The following is a 12,929-nucleotide window of genomic DNA, read 5'->3' as shown; positions in this document are numbered from 1 at the left end:
GAGCAGCGGGTGGGGAGCAGTGGGTCAGGATGGGTATGCATTTAGGAGAGCTGTGTGGGGAGTCCAGAACTAGAATAGCGGGAAGTGCTGTAAATTGGATTGAACACGTTGCTAGTGGACAGGGTGAAAGATTATACAGCATTTGTCTGTGTGACCGTAATGAGCTTTTTTCCCATAAAAGATTTGGGGAGAAAGTACTGCGTATGAATAGGGTCCCTTTAAGAAGCACTTTTAAAAGAGCTCATTTTCGATTCCAATCATGTGTATGCCTCAGCAAGACTGTAGCCAGATGCTTGTAGATCTGAAGAAAACAGCCCAACCCTTTTCTTATCATCTCCCAGAGATGACAGACTTTAAAAACTCAATTGCACTTTCGATAACTTCTAACAAGAACTGGGACTTGCCTGGCTCCATTTGTCTGGTCAAGGCTGTATTTCTGCGATTCATCCCATGGAGATTTTCAGCAGAACCTTACATTTAGTGTCTAAATTAATGATATTCCTTCCTTTTTGCCATGACAAAAACCACTCTGCGCTATATACGTTATGCTAAAGTTTTTGTCATGGACATATTCTGTAAAAGCTTTTTCAGCTTCATCATTTTGACAAGCTGATTCCATTAAATCCTTCCCAGTGATCGTATGGTGTGGATGGGGGAGGTTGTTTGCTTGCACGGTTTTCCCTTTGAAGCTAGAAAGCAGTGATCATCTGCCAGGTTACATGGTATATCTTACCACTGACCGGTCCCCAGGAAAACGTATTTTGAGGAAACACAAGCATTTTCCATATAGCTCTCTCAGTAGACTCTGCTCATTAGTCTAGTCCATAACTTTTCTTCAAGAGTGTTTTAGGATGTAGACGTCAGCTTAGCTCTTAAAGCGTGTCGGTTGGTCTGTTAATATCCGTGTGCATTAAAAAGCTCTGGATACAGAAGACTATTTCTCTCCTCAATATTTTTCACCTTTTCACCTGCACTGAAATGGAAATTGTCGAGTGTTTTGAGTAAGGAAACCCTCTAATTGTTCTCAGATACATGGTTGACTCAAAATCCTGCAGTGAAGGTTCACCAGTATGGTGATACCTTTGCCAGATACCTTGTGCTATCAGAGGTACCAAAGGAGTCTGGGCAAACGTTGTTGACTCTGGTCCTGCCACACTGGCAGGTGCTAGGTGCTGGTGATAAAAGCTAGAGCTGAGAAATTACGGAGCTGATAATGAAAGAAAAGGACAGCCCCTCACAACATACCTTCTGAGGAAGTGAGTTATTTTAATCTCAGTTTTATGGCATGAGGAAACCAAGATTTTGTGACTAAAGCAGATAGGAATCTAGGGGGGAACCAGACCCCACAAAACCTGCCTTTGTCTTCAAGGAATGCTTTTTATCTGCCATTGCTACAAATGAACACGGTGTAGAGCTACCTCTTTGCTTCGTTCTTACTGAAGCCAGCAGTTGTTCATGCCGACCTCAGTGATGGGCATGGCCACTGGTCTTTTGGGGATAACTGTCAGAACAGAATAGCATTGCATACGGCCTGCTTTTGAATAAAAAGAAAAAAACCAAAATCTACCTCAATAGGCTACCAAGGGTATCAAAACATCTCAGATTCCATAGTTTATTTATCTGTGCCACAAACCAAAAGCAAATTTTAAAGCACTTTTTTTTTTGCCACCTACTAATAACTTCACCATCCTTTCTGTTCCAGAGTGTTTCCACAGATACTGATATTTCTCAAGCTGACAGCTTTCTGAACCCCAGGACTGAGGCTGGTTATCTCAGCCTCCCATCTTACGTGGAGTTTATCTCCCTCATTTAAAATAGCAAAAGCACTGTCTGCATGCACAGACCATTATCCTGGTTGGGTTGTTAAAGTTACTGTAATGCTGACTTTATTTTCTGTAGCAGTTCTGAACAAAATGTTTCCTTTGAAAGGTCTCAGACCTCTATCCTCCCAACTCCTAATCACAGTAATAACCAACCTCACGGAGTCATTAGTGAAGACTCAAACAATATCCTGTAACAAGTCAGCTATGAAGAAATTGGCATAGTTTATCTCTTTGATTCACGTTCTTATGAAAATAATGGGTTGCAAAATAAAGCTAGCATTGCTCTCATGCTATACAGTATCCCTTGGATCTGAGTCTTTCCTCCCCCACCCACTTGTCTCCCAAACTAACATTGAATATAACTTTGCAAATCACTTACGAGACGGGGTCCATCTATAGAAGTGACACGTTCTTAGACTATAATACCAGTTTATTGTGCTGCTTCTTGAACTGACTCACCTATAAACCTCTTTTGATCGCTGTAACTTGTTGCGTTTTTAGATGAGCTGGGAGAATGGTATAATGATTATGTTCAAATCCAACCCATAAAAAAGGGTTTACTTTTCTGAAGGGAATGGATGCAGCGAACTATGTAAACTGGGTTTGGATAAGTTCTTGGAATTGTTTGCTTTTGGTTTTGTCTTTGTGAAATGGACATTTACGCTTTGCAGGAAAGCTGATAAATAGCGTAAACTATGGCTCACCACTAAGAGACTTTGTAAAATCTCTGTGTCTGCTGTTTGGTTTGGCTTCAGCAATCAAAGGGATCAGCTTTTCTTCATTGAAAGGAGCATGCAGGTTTCTTTTCAGGTTTCTTTAAGGATTTTTTTTCTCGTTTGATGTGGTTCAGGCTCTAAACTGGGCATCAAAAGATGTGAGTTCATTTCACAGTTCTGCTTTAGTATCGATCGGCTTCAAGATCAGTTTAGCGTTCTCTTCTTTCCTTTTTTCATTCCATAAAATGAGAAGAAGGCCAATTCTCCCTATAAAGCAAAAGGTAATGTTCAGCTCATCGGTGTTTGGGTTTTTTACAAATAAAACTCTTGAGACTATGTATATGGAACTCCACAGCTTCGAGGCATGTTGGTTTCTCTCTGGATGAGCTGTATTGATACTTGTGGGGAAAACGGGGAGGTTTGGTATTATTTCTACTTGTTGACTGGGTCAGCAAATGAAATTGCCAGGCTGAGATAGCCCGAGGTGGTTTGGTTGTTCAGGAGAGGAAGTTCAGGACTGGAACAGAGTGTCGCTTCAGATGGTGAGTCCTATCAGAAAAGTTGCTAGGCACTTACAGTGTGGTTTCTTTTATATTATGTGTGACCAAGGCATATACTTTTTCAATTATATTTTGCAGTAATTTGATTCAGTCAACTACCCTGTGTTGTCCTCTGTCTATATTATTCAGTGGATACTCCAGTTAAGAATGAAGAGTTGGTGAAAAATGGCCATCTAAGTTAACCTGCTGTTGCACAACTTAAAACCCCTCCCTGCAGCATCACATTGGTGGTGAGAGTCGTGGAGGGAGGCATGTCGAAGTTAAACTGATAAAACAAGGAATGAAGGGGGGGAACGTGGTTTGGATATATTAGCAGTAAAACTTAGAATTAGGGAGAGGATCCCATAAAACAGCATCAGATTTGGTGATAAGAGGGATCAGGTTCAGTGATAAGAGGCTGCGTTCTTGACTCTTCAGCCACCCATCCCATTGCTAAAAGAGGAATGAAAAATTTAGTTTCCCTGAAACTCAGTTTTCAGGGCACATGTCAGAAAACTAACAGCATGCTGTACAGTACACTGTTCTCATACTGAATATAAAATGGAGAGTATTGTTCCCAGAAGCCGTTTTAGTGGATTTTTATAAGGTAGTTTTGATTTATTTTAAGCATAGAGTGAGGAGAAACAGGTGAAAAACAAATTCCAAAGTACGGCCTTTTAGGAAAAAAAAAAAAAAAAGTTGGTTCTCCTTCTGGAAAACTCAGAGAAAGCACATATTTAACCTGTCTTTGTAGATGCTGAGGGCTTAACAATGCATACAGTGGTGCAGCTGCGTAACCCTGGTGACTTCAGTGGGTCTGCAGGGGTTTAAAGGCAAGTGAAATTCTTCTTGTAATGCTTTTAGTCTCATTCCAAGTGTTGCATACTATCACAAGAACACAGTTCATATTTGAAGCAGTACGAATTTTAAAAAACAGAGCACAAACCATATGGTACCTTACCTTTAAAAGATGTGCTACTCTTGTGTATGGTATCTGTCAGGTTAGCATTTTCCTATAGGTCTTCATATAGTCACGTTGTGATTTCTTTACTGGATAAGGAGTCAGGAAAACATTCTGACATTTTCTTTAAATGATTGTGACTATGAATTTGACATAATTGCACTTTTCCCTAATGATCTTGCTGCCTCTTTGCTCCTGATTTAACAGACACCCTCACATTCAAGTCCTAAACCATGCAGCTCTTACCAAAGACAGCAAGCTGGAGTCTTAAAGTCCAATGTAACCCTAGCCTGGGGCTTGCCAGAGCTCTGCTCATACCCTTTGCCCCCCAGCACCTGTGGATAGTGCAGACCCCCACATGCCTGTGCAACCCTCCAGTTCCCTTGGAGCTCAGGCTTAGCCGTGCCCCCAACTCCAGCCCACCCTGTTCTCTGAGCCTCATGATACTCACAAACTCAGTCAGTGCCCTTTAGTTCTGATCTGCAGTGCCTTCAGCAAAAAATGATATATCGGAGTACTTATGTCCCAAATTGAATGTTAGTCAGATGTTAAAATGAAAGAAATATTATGGAGAGTCAGCACATATCACTTTGGAAATAAATTGCACAAAGTACACTGGAGTGTCATGGCTCTTGGGACCACATATGATCCAAAGATACCGTTTAGAGCACTAGATTTATCAGATCATCCTGGAGGAACATGAATACCCAGAAAGAAAATAATAATTAGCAATAGAAAGCTCCCAACCGGTAACTTAAACTCATTTTCCAGGGTCACATCCTCACATCAGTAACTTATTTGTATGTATCACTAGGTTTTATAGCAATTATCTCCTTATTAATATTAGACAAACTTCACTAATTGCTATTATTAATACAGATGCTTTTAGTTTCTAGAAGTGTACTTTCTCAGCTTAACATTTTGTTTACTTTAAGTTTAGTCTGCTTAAATAGTTCAATATTTTTTGATTGTACCTTCTCATGTTGTATAGCCCAGTTTTGGCACTGCTGAATTCAGGACAGGTACTTGAGAGGGTGCAGGGAACGTGGACCGTGCACTGGAGCTGCAAACCTCCAAGCAGGGAAGCGGAAGATACGCTTCTCTGCTTATCCAGCTTGCGTTAAGGAGGGCATGACTTGATGTGGCTATGGTGTAAGGCAGCAGATCTAGCTTGTGAGCTGCCAGTTCAACCACGCTGCCTCAGAACAGGAGGTTCACCTACAGGCGTGCGCAGATCCAAGACGTAATTTTTAGGGTATGATCCTGAAAGACAGACAGAACCTTTAGGTGTATATCCTTGTATATTTAGGTAGATATGTTTTCTGTTTTCTTCTCTTTAAGGTTTCAAAGCTGAATGCCAAGTGCCAAGAGTAGCCAACACAAAATATTTTGTAAAATGGAAATGTTTATGGACCACAAAGACAACTCATCCGGTCAGCAGTTGATCTTTTTTTCTTCTTTTCCAAGAGTGAACAGAGAACAGGCTGTAAGCTGGGCAGGAACAACCCAGTCACATCACAATCACCATCTTTTCCAGGGCCAACTTTGCTCCTTTACTGTCTCTTGATGGGAGCACGCACAGCCACGCAACAAGGGAAGAGCACCAGGGACGCTGGAAAGACGATAGGCAGGAGCGTGCACCAGAGCAGTGAGCCTGGCCTATAGCCCCTTTGGGCGGTCAGAAGTAGGTGGCGTGAGTTATCTTGGCAGTGGCCACCCCTTCCCAGATATTGTTTCCCAGAATTAGTCCCCTAGCACCGGAGAAGCACTGGCTGCCTTGTCTGTGCACCCCTCTGGGGCAGTGGTGGACAGCAGGGAAGGGACAATGAGGTGGCACTGGAAAGGTGGTGGTGGGCAGCTTCCTTCTGCCAGTAGGCTGAGCTGCGTGAGGCTGCGGTGGCCAAGTACCTGCCAATGAAATGTCCTGGTTTAACATATTTTTACAAATTTCTTAAAGACGTAGTCAGTGGTTAGAGTTGCTGAAAGTTAAAAGTAGTACCATTTCAGGCCATCTTGAAGTCAAGATGCTTGCTCAAAATGCTGTTGAGATTATAAAACAAGAATATATTTAAACTTCTTTTCACTTTTTGCTAGTTTTGCTCTTACCCTGAGCCCCACAAAGGAACTGCTGCCGAAACCATAATGTGCTGTTGATTCCAGCGAGCTCTCCTGCTCTTGTTTTAAAGATGTTTTCCTCAGAGGTGCTTTGTATAGAGACTTTTCTTGACTGAAGTTCTTCTTAGGGAGCTGGAGACCTCCGATGGATGTTAATTAGAGTTCAGTTTGCAGATGTAAAAGATTCCTTTTCTTATTTCATCTATCTCATTGTTTTCACTGAGAACAGCTGGTAGGACTTATTTTGGGCTGAGTTACCTGTGGACTGAGTCAGCCCCTTGACTTGATGTCTTTTTGAATTAGCTTACATATACATGAAAGTACAAATTTTGATTGGATTAATTTCTTTTGTCTTATCAAAACATAATATTATCCAGCCTTCCTGGCAAGCAGTGTGCTGAAAAATCTATTCCATCAAGACTTTTCTTTTGTATTTTCTAGTTAAGGGTCTGTGAAGTTTCAGGTTTATAAAAGCATTTTAGTGTGTGTGCATGTGTAACGCACATTTAAAGTCTCCTTTTCCCCGTACTTATTTCTTAATTTGCTATTCTTAATGGCAAAAAATAAAATTTTAAAAAAAGTCTCCTTTTACTACACTTTCTGGTGCAAATTTAACAATGATACTGAATAGTTATATACTAATTAAAGAAAATACAAGCTATAGCTATATCATAAATTGTTTACAGTACGTGGTAAGGTAAACTGCAGGGTTTTCTGTGTTCAAGTTTGAGAGAGGAAGAAAGTTGCCTTTTCTGTTATCTTCTGTGGACTGTAGCTGCTAAACAAACTCTGTCTTTGGAAAATGAGTGATGGAAGTATTATTGGTAAATTCTGATTCAGAATTGTTCTCAAGTCATCATTGCATTCTCTACAGAACCACAATTTGACTGTTTATTTCATTAAAAAGAGTGTGTGCACCTGCTGTTGAGTAGATTTTTTTCAAATTCTTTAATGATACATAACCAAAATACATGTGTGTGTTCCAATGCATACAGACATACCTTAATTCTAATGTACGTACAAAAACTCCTTGTCTTTTTTCAAAGATCATTTTATTTTGATTCTTCGGTATCGTAGACTAAAAGTTGGCACATGGCCATATAACTACCCTCAAGCTGAATTTGCAGTATCCTCTCCCATTTGTGATTTCTCCCTCAGTGCAGTAAGCTGTCAGTTGTAACACCATCTCCTCAGTTCATCAGTTCCCTAGCACTAACTCAACCGAGTGATGGTCATTTCCTTTCTTATTAGATAGAGCAGCCAGCCCTTCTCTTCGGTCTTGTATGAATGAATGAATCCACAAGGACAAGGGCGGGCTGTGGAGCTGTTCCTCTTCTAGGCACACAGAGCTAAAGATGCAGAGGAAGAAGAGGAACCTGCCCCATTAACCCTTTGAGAAGACTTGGTTGTTTTCAAAGGGAGCTGGATTGTGCCTCCACAGAGGTCAGGATCTTCAGAAGCGCTGTTGTCTCATCAACCTTTTGGACCATTCCCGTGCTGCGACTCACTGTTTGAGTAGGTGTCATTGTCAGTCCCCAAGTAGACACCATTGCTCTATGTAGCCTGTTAATACAGGTGACAGTGAAATTCCAGAAATTTTAGCTGCTAAAGGAGGTTGTCACCTCAAGTAGCATGACCCCAGTCAAAAAAAAAAAAAAAGGAAAAGGAGAACTTGGAGATCATTTTCCTCTATCCGTTGCCATGTTACTTTTCCTGATGTGGCTGCTTACCTTGCATGTGACATCTGTGGCTAAGGCGTTGTCGTATTTCTGGTACGCTAACATAACATTCGACTGCCTTCCTCTGCATTCTTGTAATTAACTCCTAATATTAAAGCAGTTTCCATCTCTGGATCCCTCAGCAAACTGATTGAAAGGCACTTTAATTGCAGAGCATTGACAAGCAGCGTGTTAGGCGATTGCTGGCTGTAGTAAGAGTTAATGTGAAGGTAATAGGAAATATCACAGGGACTAAGATTTTGCTGGCCATTAGCAGAGGTGACTTCAAAAAGCAAATGATAATTAGCATAGGTTTCACTGAAGCAAGTTTCCATCTGCTACTAGTCACTGGATTTTGAACTGCTCTCCTATTAAAGATTTGCATGTATTTTCCTGGATTCTCAATGGAAAGGACACTTAGGGGAAAAGGGTATAAATCAACAAATAACAATGTAACCTGCAGAAATATAAATCTATGTAGATTAATCCGTGTTTCCTAAATTGCATACTAGATTGTAATTCAATCAAAGGGTAGGGGTCTTGTGACGTTTATGAACATTTATGGGTAGTATGAGCGCTCAGATTAAATGTCAAACCTGGTATTCAGTTTAGAATCACGTATTATTGTTGTTCATTAATATATAAAACCAACAATTATATCCACTAAAATCCTCAATTTAATTTTACTGTAATCTGTCTCTGCTGTGTCAGAGATGCAGTGCAGGCTCTTTGCCCCCTCAGATCATTTAGAGGGCTCCACTGAATTTCAGCTGAGTCTTCTCTTCACTTTCTTCCCCCGTCGTGGCACTGGCTCTGTTTGGCCCCCTCCGAACTGAGGAATTCTCTAGTAAATCATTTTCTTTATCTTCTACTGGGATTAAATTCTAGTTTAGATACTGAGCAGGTGCAGTGCATCCAGGAGGAGAGGGGTGACAAGACGCAGCATCTTAGATCCAATTCACTGAGTAGATTACATATGATAAAGCTGCACCCTTCACTGTTTCCGTATCGGTAAAGGGTGAAAATCTTTTGAGGCTAGAGAAGTCACTTTAGGATTATCTGAATCCATTGCCAGTCCTCCCTGCTTAAAGCAGTTCAGAATTCGCCTGCTTCTTGCCAGCCTAGGGGCTGAAGGAATAACGTTTCTCACTTTGGTAGTGCGTTACATCAGAGAGATCCTAAATCACTTTGCAGAAACGGGGCGGAATCGCTGTCCCAATTTACTTCTAAGAAAAAGGCACTTCAAGCAGGTTAACTCAAGCCATTTAGTGAATAAATTGTAAGAAGCAGCTGAATGCCAATTGCAAAAATTACTTTGGCACTTAAGATGTTAATTTTGTTGGAAGTAAGAAGTGCTTAAGCTAAACAAGGTGAAATATTCTCAAGTCCCCAGGTGGTTTACAGCCAAAATTTCACTGACTTCCAATGGACTTTGCCATGAATGCCTAAGTCACTTTTGAAAATTGTAGTTAGCCTCATAAATCAATTACCTGCTTATATAATGTAACTCGTATGACTGGATTTCACCATCTTTAGCTCCCCACAAATAGAAATTCTTCAGTGTTTAGGAACCTTATTCTCTTTAAACTCAAGGGAGGACAGATTCCTAAATATCCTTAACATTTAGGCCTTGCTTGCCTCTTAGCATTTGTGATTTAAATGGAATTTATTCACGAAGCAAAGAAAGTGGGCAGAATCTGACTGCAGTGAAGCAAGGGTAGGCTTAAGATTAGCCCCTGGCTATTCTGTCCAATGGCCAAAACAGCTTCCAAGTAATAATGATTAATTAACACTAGGAATTCAATATGAAAAAGATCAGTGGATTCCCTTTGTCCACCCCACCAAATAGAGCCATACTGGGTTGAAAACAAATGACATAAATAGAGACTGGTAATTATTCTGCTTATAACATGGAGACCTGGGGAAAAGAGTCAGCTTTCTTAGACTTCATTTTTTTATATTATATAATAGTATATCTTGAAGAAATCTACTGTGTTAATCTAATGTAATTGGGTTAAATATGTCTCTAGTGACAAACAGTGCCGTATGATGAAAAGTTTCACCCCAGCGTTTTAATGGTTCAGGTTCTGCTCATGGTTTCAATTAAGTCAGCATGATTGTACAGGGCAGTGAGAACAGGATTTGGCCCACTTCTCTCCCGCATACGTGTTCTGCAGTTATCTAACCTGGAATGAATCAGAGTTTCCTTAGACACATCTTTGTTTTTCCAATACTTTACATGGAAAGTTTTGTTTTTGTGTGTTTTCTTTTGAACAAAACTGGTAATCAAGTGCCAGACCAATTGTGATCATTTAAAAAATTATGGTGTTTCAGTTCTGGTGGTTTGCCAGATTCTAGTTTGCAGCTTCTAGTATATTGTGCCTGTCTAAAATTACCCTACGGTTCTAATTAGGTATGACAATCTTGTTCACTTCTTATAGCAAATTCAACGGTAATGTTGGTGTAAGTCATTACTCAGCACCTCCAGAGTCTCAGGTCATAATTTGTAGAATTCTTTGGCATCCATGTCATCAAAGTTGCTTGACGCTTTCCCTTAAGAGAACTTGTTTTATGTTGCTTATAATGGAGCCAAACTCTAACCACTCGGCCTAAAATTTTCCATTCTTTGTTTTTTTTCCCATGCTGAATGCCTCCCACTTTTTTTTTTTTTTTAGTTGTGTTTTTTTTTTTTTAAAGTCCTGGGCTCCAAGACACATTCTTTGGCTCAGACTCTTGTCTCAGGTTCTTCCATGGTGTGCAGCTCACTGTCCCATCTGCCCAAAACCCTGGAAGAAAAGCTTCCCAACTACCACCCGCTGAGAGTCTTTCGATTATAGTCTATTGCAGATGTGTCTGTGGGCATCATGGTTAAATCTTCGGGAGCAATGTAAAAGGAAAATAAGGGATACATGCTTAGCAAAGGAGTTTTTTCCCACCAGAACTTCCCTGTTAAAGTTCATCAGAGTAATGGATTCCTGAAAGTAAGATAAATAGCGACCTGCTCTCCACTAGCCTGATCTTGCCCTTCTTTTCATCTTTTGGCATTTCAGCTTTTCAGTCTGGGCAGAATCCATCCTGTCATCTATCTCATGCAAATCTTCCTTACATGTGGAAGCAGTCAGCTTCTTTAAAGAGAAATTTGCTGTTAAACAGGGCCTCTCTGGGCAGCCTATCCAAAGGATGCTATAAGCATCTTATTTACTGCCCTGCAGTTTTTATGATTCTCTCTGCTCTTTGCTGAATTTCTTCCACCTCCCTTTCAGATGACCAACCACTAGATATGCTTTCTCTCATGCTCTTCTCTACCAGGCCCATAATTCCCACAAATAATAGCTACAAATCTAAACGGATCTTCTGCCTGCCTTCCCTCTTTCTCTCCTGTGACAGCTCCTTGCTTTTCCTTCACTATCTAGGTTTGTATTTCTCTGAATATTTTTAATTGCTCTGAGGAATGATAGAGCTAATCTGTCCCTGTAACTGGACAGGAAACAGTAGGTGAGGGCCATGTCTTGACTGAAGTACTTCAGTACACCACATGAATCCCATCATCTTTGTCCACTGTGCTCCTGGTCCCCTGATAGCAAACTTTTGGAGAGCACTATCTGGTCTGACTACCTGAATTTCTTTCAGCTTGGTGAAGGGAAGGGGCGACAGGGCTGATTTCTAGATTTGAACATTTGGGGGGCATCTCCCTTTGTTGTTTTTTTTTATCCAACAGGGGTGTATCTTGCTTGTTACAATTCAGAGCATCAGGCTTTGATTCATTTTCTCTATCACTTCATCCCAGGTTGATATGTTTTGGAAAACGTATTGGCAATAAAGCTTAGATACTCCACAGTAGACTTTGGAAACTAGAAGTGCAGTCTACTGGAAGTTTGCAATCCTTTAGCCATTCCAGTTTCATGCAGCCATTTCTTTTCTTAGGGATCTCAGGGTGACAAATCTGTCAAGTCTAAGAGATACTGTGTCGACAGAAGGAACTAAGACAACACAGTTTTTCTGTGCAGCTATCAGCCGTCATGTAAGCATCTTCAGCCCTAATAATATGCCTAACCCCTCTTCTGTGAAGGTCAGGATCAAGAAGGCGAGTTCTGTTTCAGAGGCCTGTATCATCTGGCATGACTGCTAAGAAGGATGCCGTTCAAATATGGCAGTGTTTTTGTGATAAGAGCATTTGTCCATAGGAGCCACAAGCCTATTTCACGGAGACTATTGAACAGCCATTGGAGGATATTTAGGCTCTGCTGGCTTGGAATTATCCCAGGACTGAAAGGCTGCGCAGCCATTACCAGTTTTCTTATCTACATAGTTTTGGGGTCAGGTAATTTCAAAACTTCCGAGACTCCTGCAGTTTGTGAATTTACAACACTTTTTTGTTCTCTCTCCCCTGTGGGAACTGCTACCATCTGTGAGTCTCCTAGATCCCTGGTGTATATTGGTGTTGTTTAGTGTGTTTATCATCTCTTAATTTCCTTTTTTCTTTCTCCCTTTTCTTCTCAGATCACTCACCATCAGTTTGTGGCCTTCCTCTGAAGGAACCGTTCCTGTCTCTTTTGTAAGTATTTATACCAAGCATTTTATACTTTTCATTGATACGAGTTGTGCATTTTGTTCAAGTTCCATCCGATTCAGCCCAGAACCCTTGTGTTGCTCCTCGTGGCCACAGGACTCAGCACTGAGTTTTTATTCTAATGCATCAGTCCAGGATTTTAATGCAGTGTCAACTGATGGGACTCGGACTTAGTTCAGTGACGTTGTGTGATTGATTGGTCTGGAATTTATATGTGCATTTCTGGGTGGCAATGTGGAGGATTGGTATTATATTTGAGGGTATACGTGTTGTGATGGGCATTATGCTGTTGTGCTCTGATTCAGAATAAAGCATATAATATTCTATGCTATGCAAGCATAAAACAAGTATAAAAAACCAGTCAACTAGAATTTCAACCTGTCCTTGCTGAAATCTGACCTTGTAGCATGGGACCCTTTCTTACCCAGTCCTATGTGCTCTCCTGCCTAATACTGACCTGCTCTTTTTATCTGGGTAGACTAAATAT

The 12,929-nt window shown here is 40.7% G+C and overlaps 1 protein-coding gene across 13 annotated transcripts in view; it reads left to right on the top strand.

Moving 5' to 3' along the window:
* ZBTB20 (zinc finger and BTB domain containing 20) overlaps positions 1 to 12,929 on the top strand; it is a 492,314-nt gene that overhangs the window by 360,427 nt on the left and 118,958 nt on the right. For all 13 annotated transcript variants that reach the window (XM_074852862.1, XM_074852854.1, XM_074852881.1 and 10 more), the window contains one exon: positions 12,373 to 12,427. The gene's annotated coding sequence lies outside the window, so the exon portion shown is untranslated. The remainder of the gene's footprint in view (positions 1 to 12,372; positions 12,428 to 12,929) is intronic.

This window comes from Strix uralensis, chromosome 2 (assembly GCF_047716275.1).
Source record: "Strix uralensis isolate ZFMK-TIS-50842 chromosome 2, bStrUra1, whole genome shotgun sequence".
NCBI classification, from domain to species: Eukaryota; Metazoa; Chordata; class Aves; order Strigiformes; family Strigidae; genus Strix; species Strix uralensis.
The sequence above is the reverse complement of the archived record's forward strand: the minus strand, read 5'-3'. Positions and strand labels throughout refer to the sequence as shown.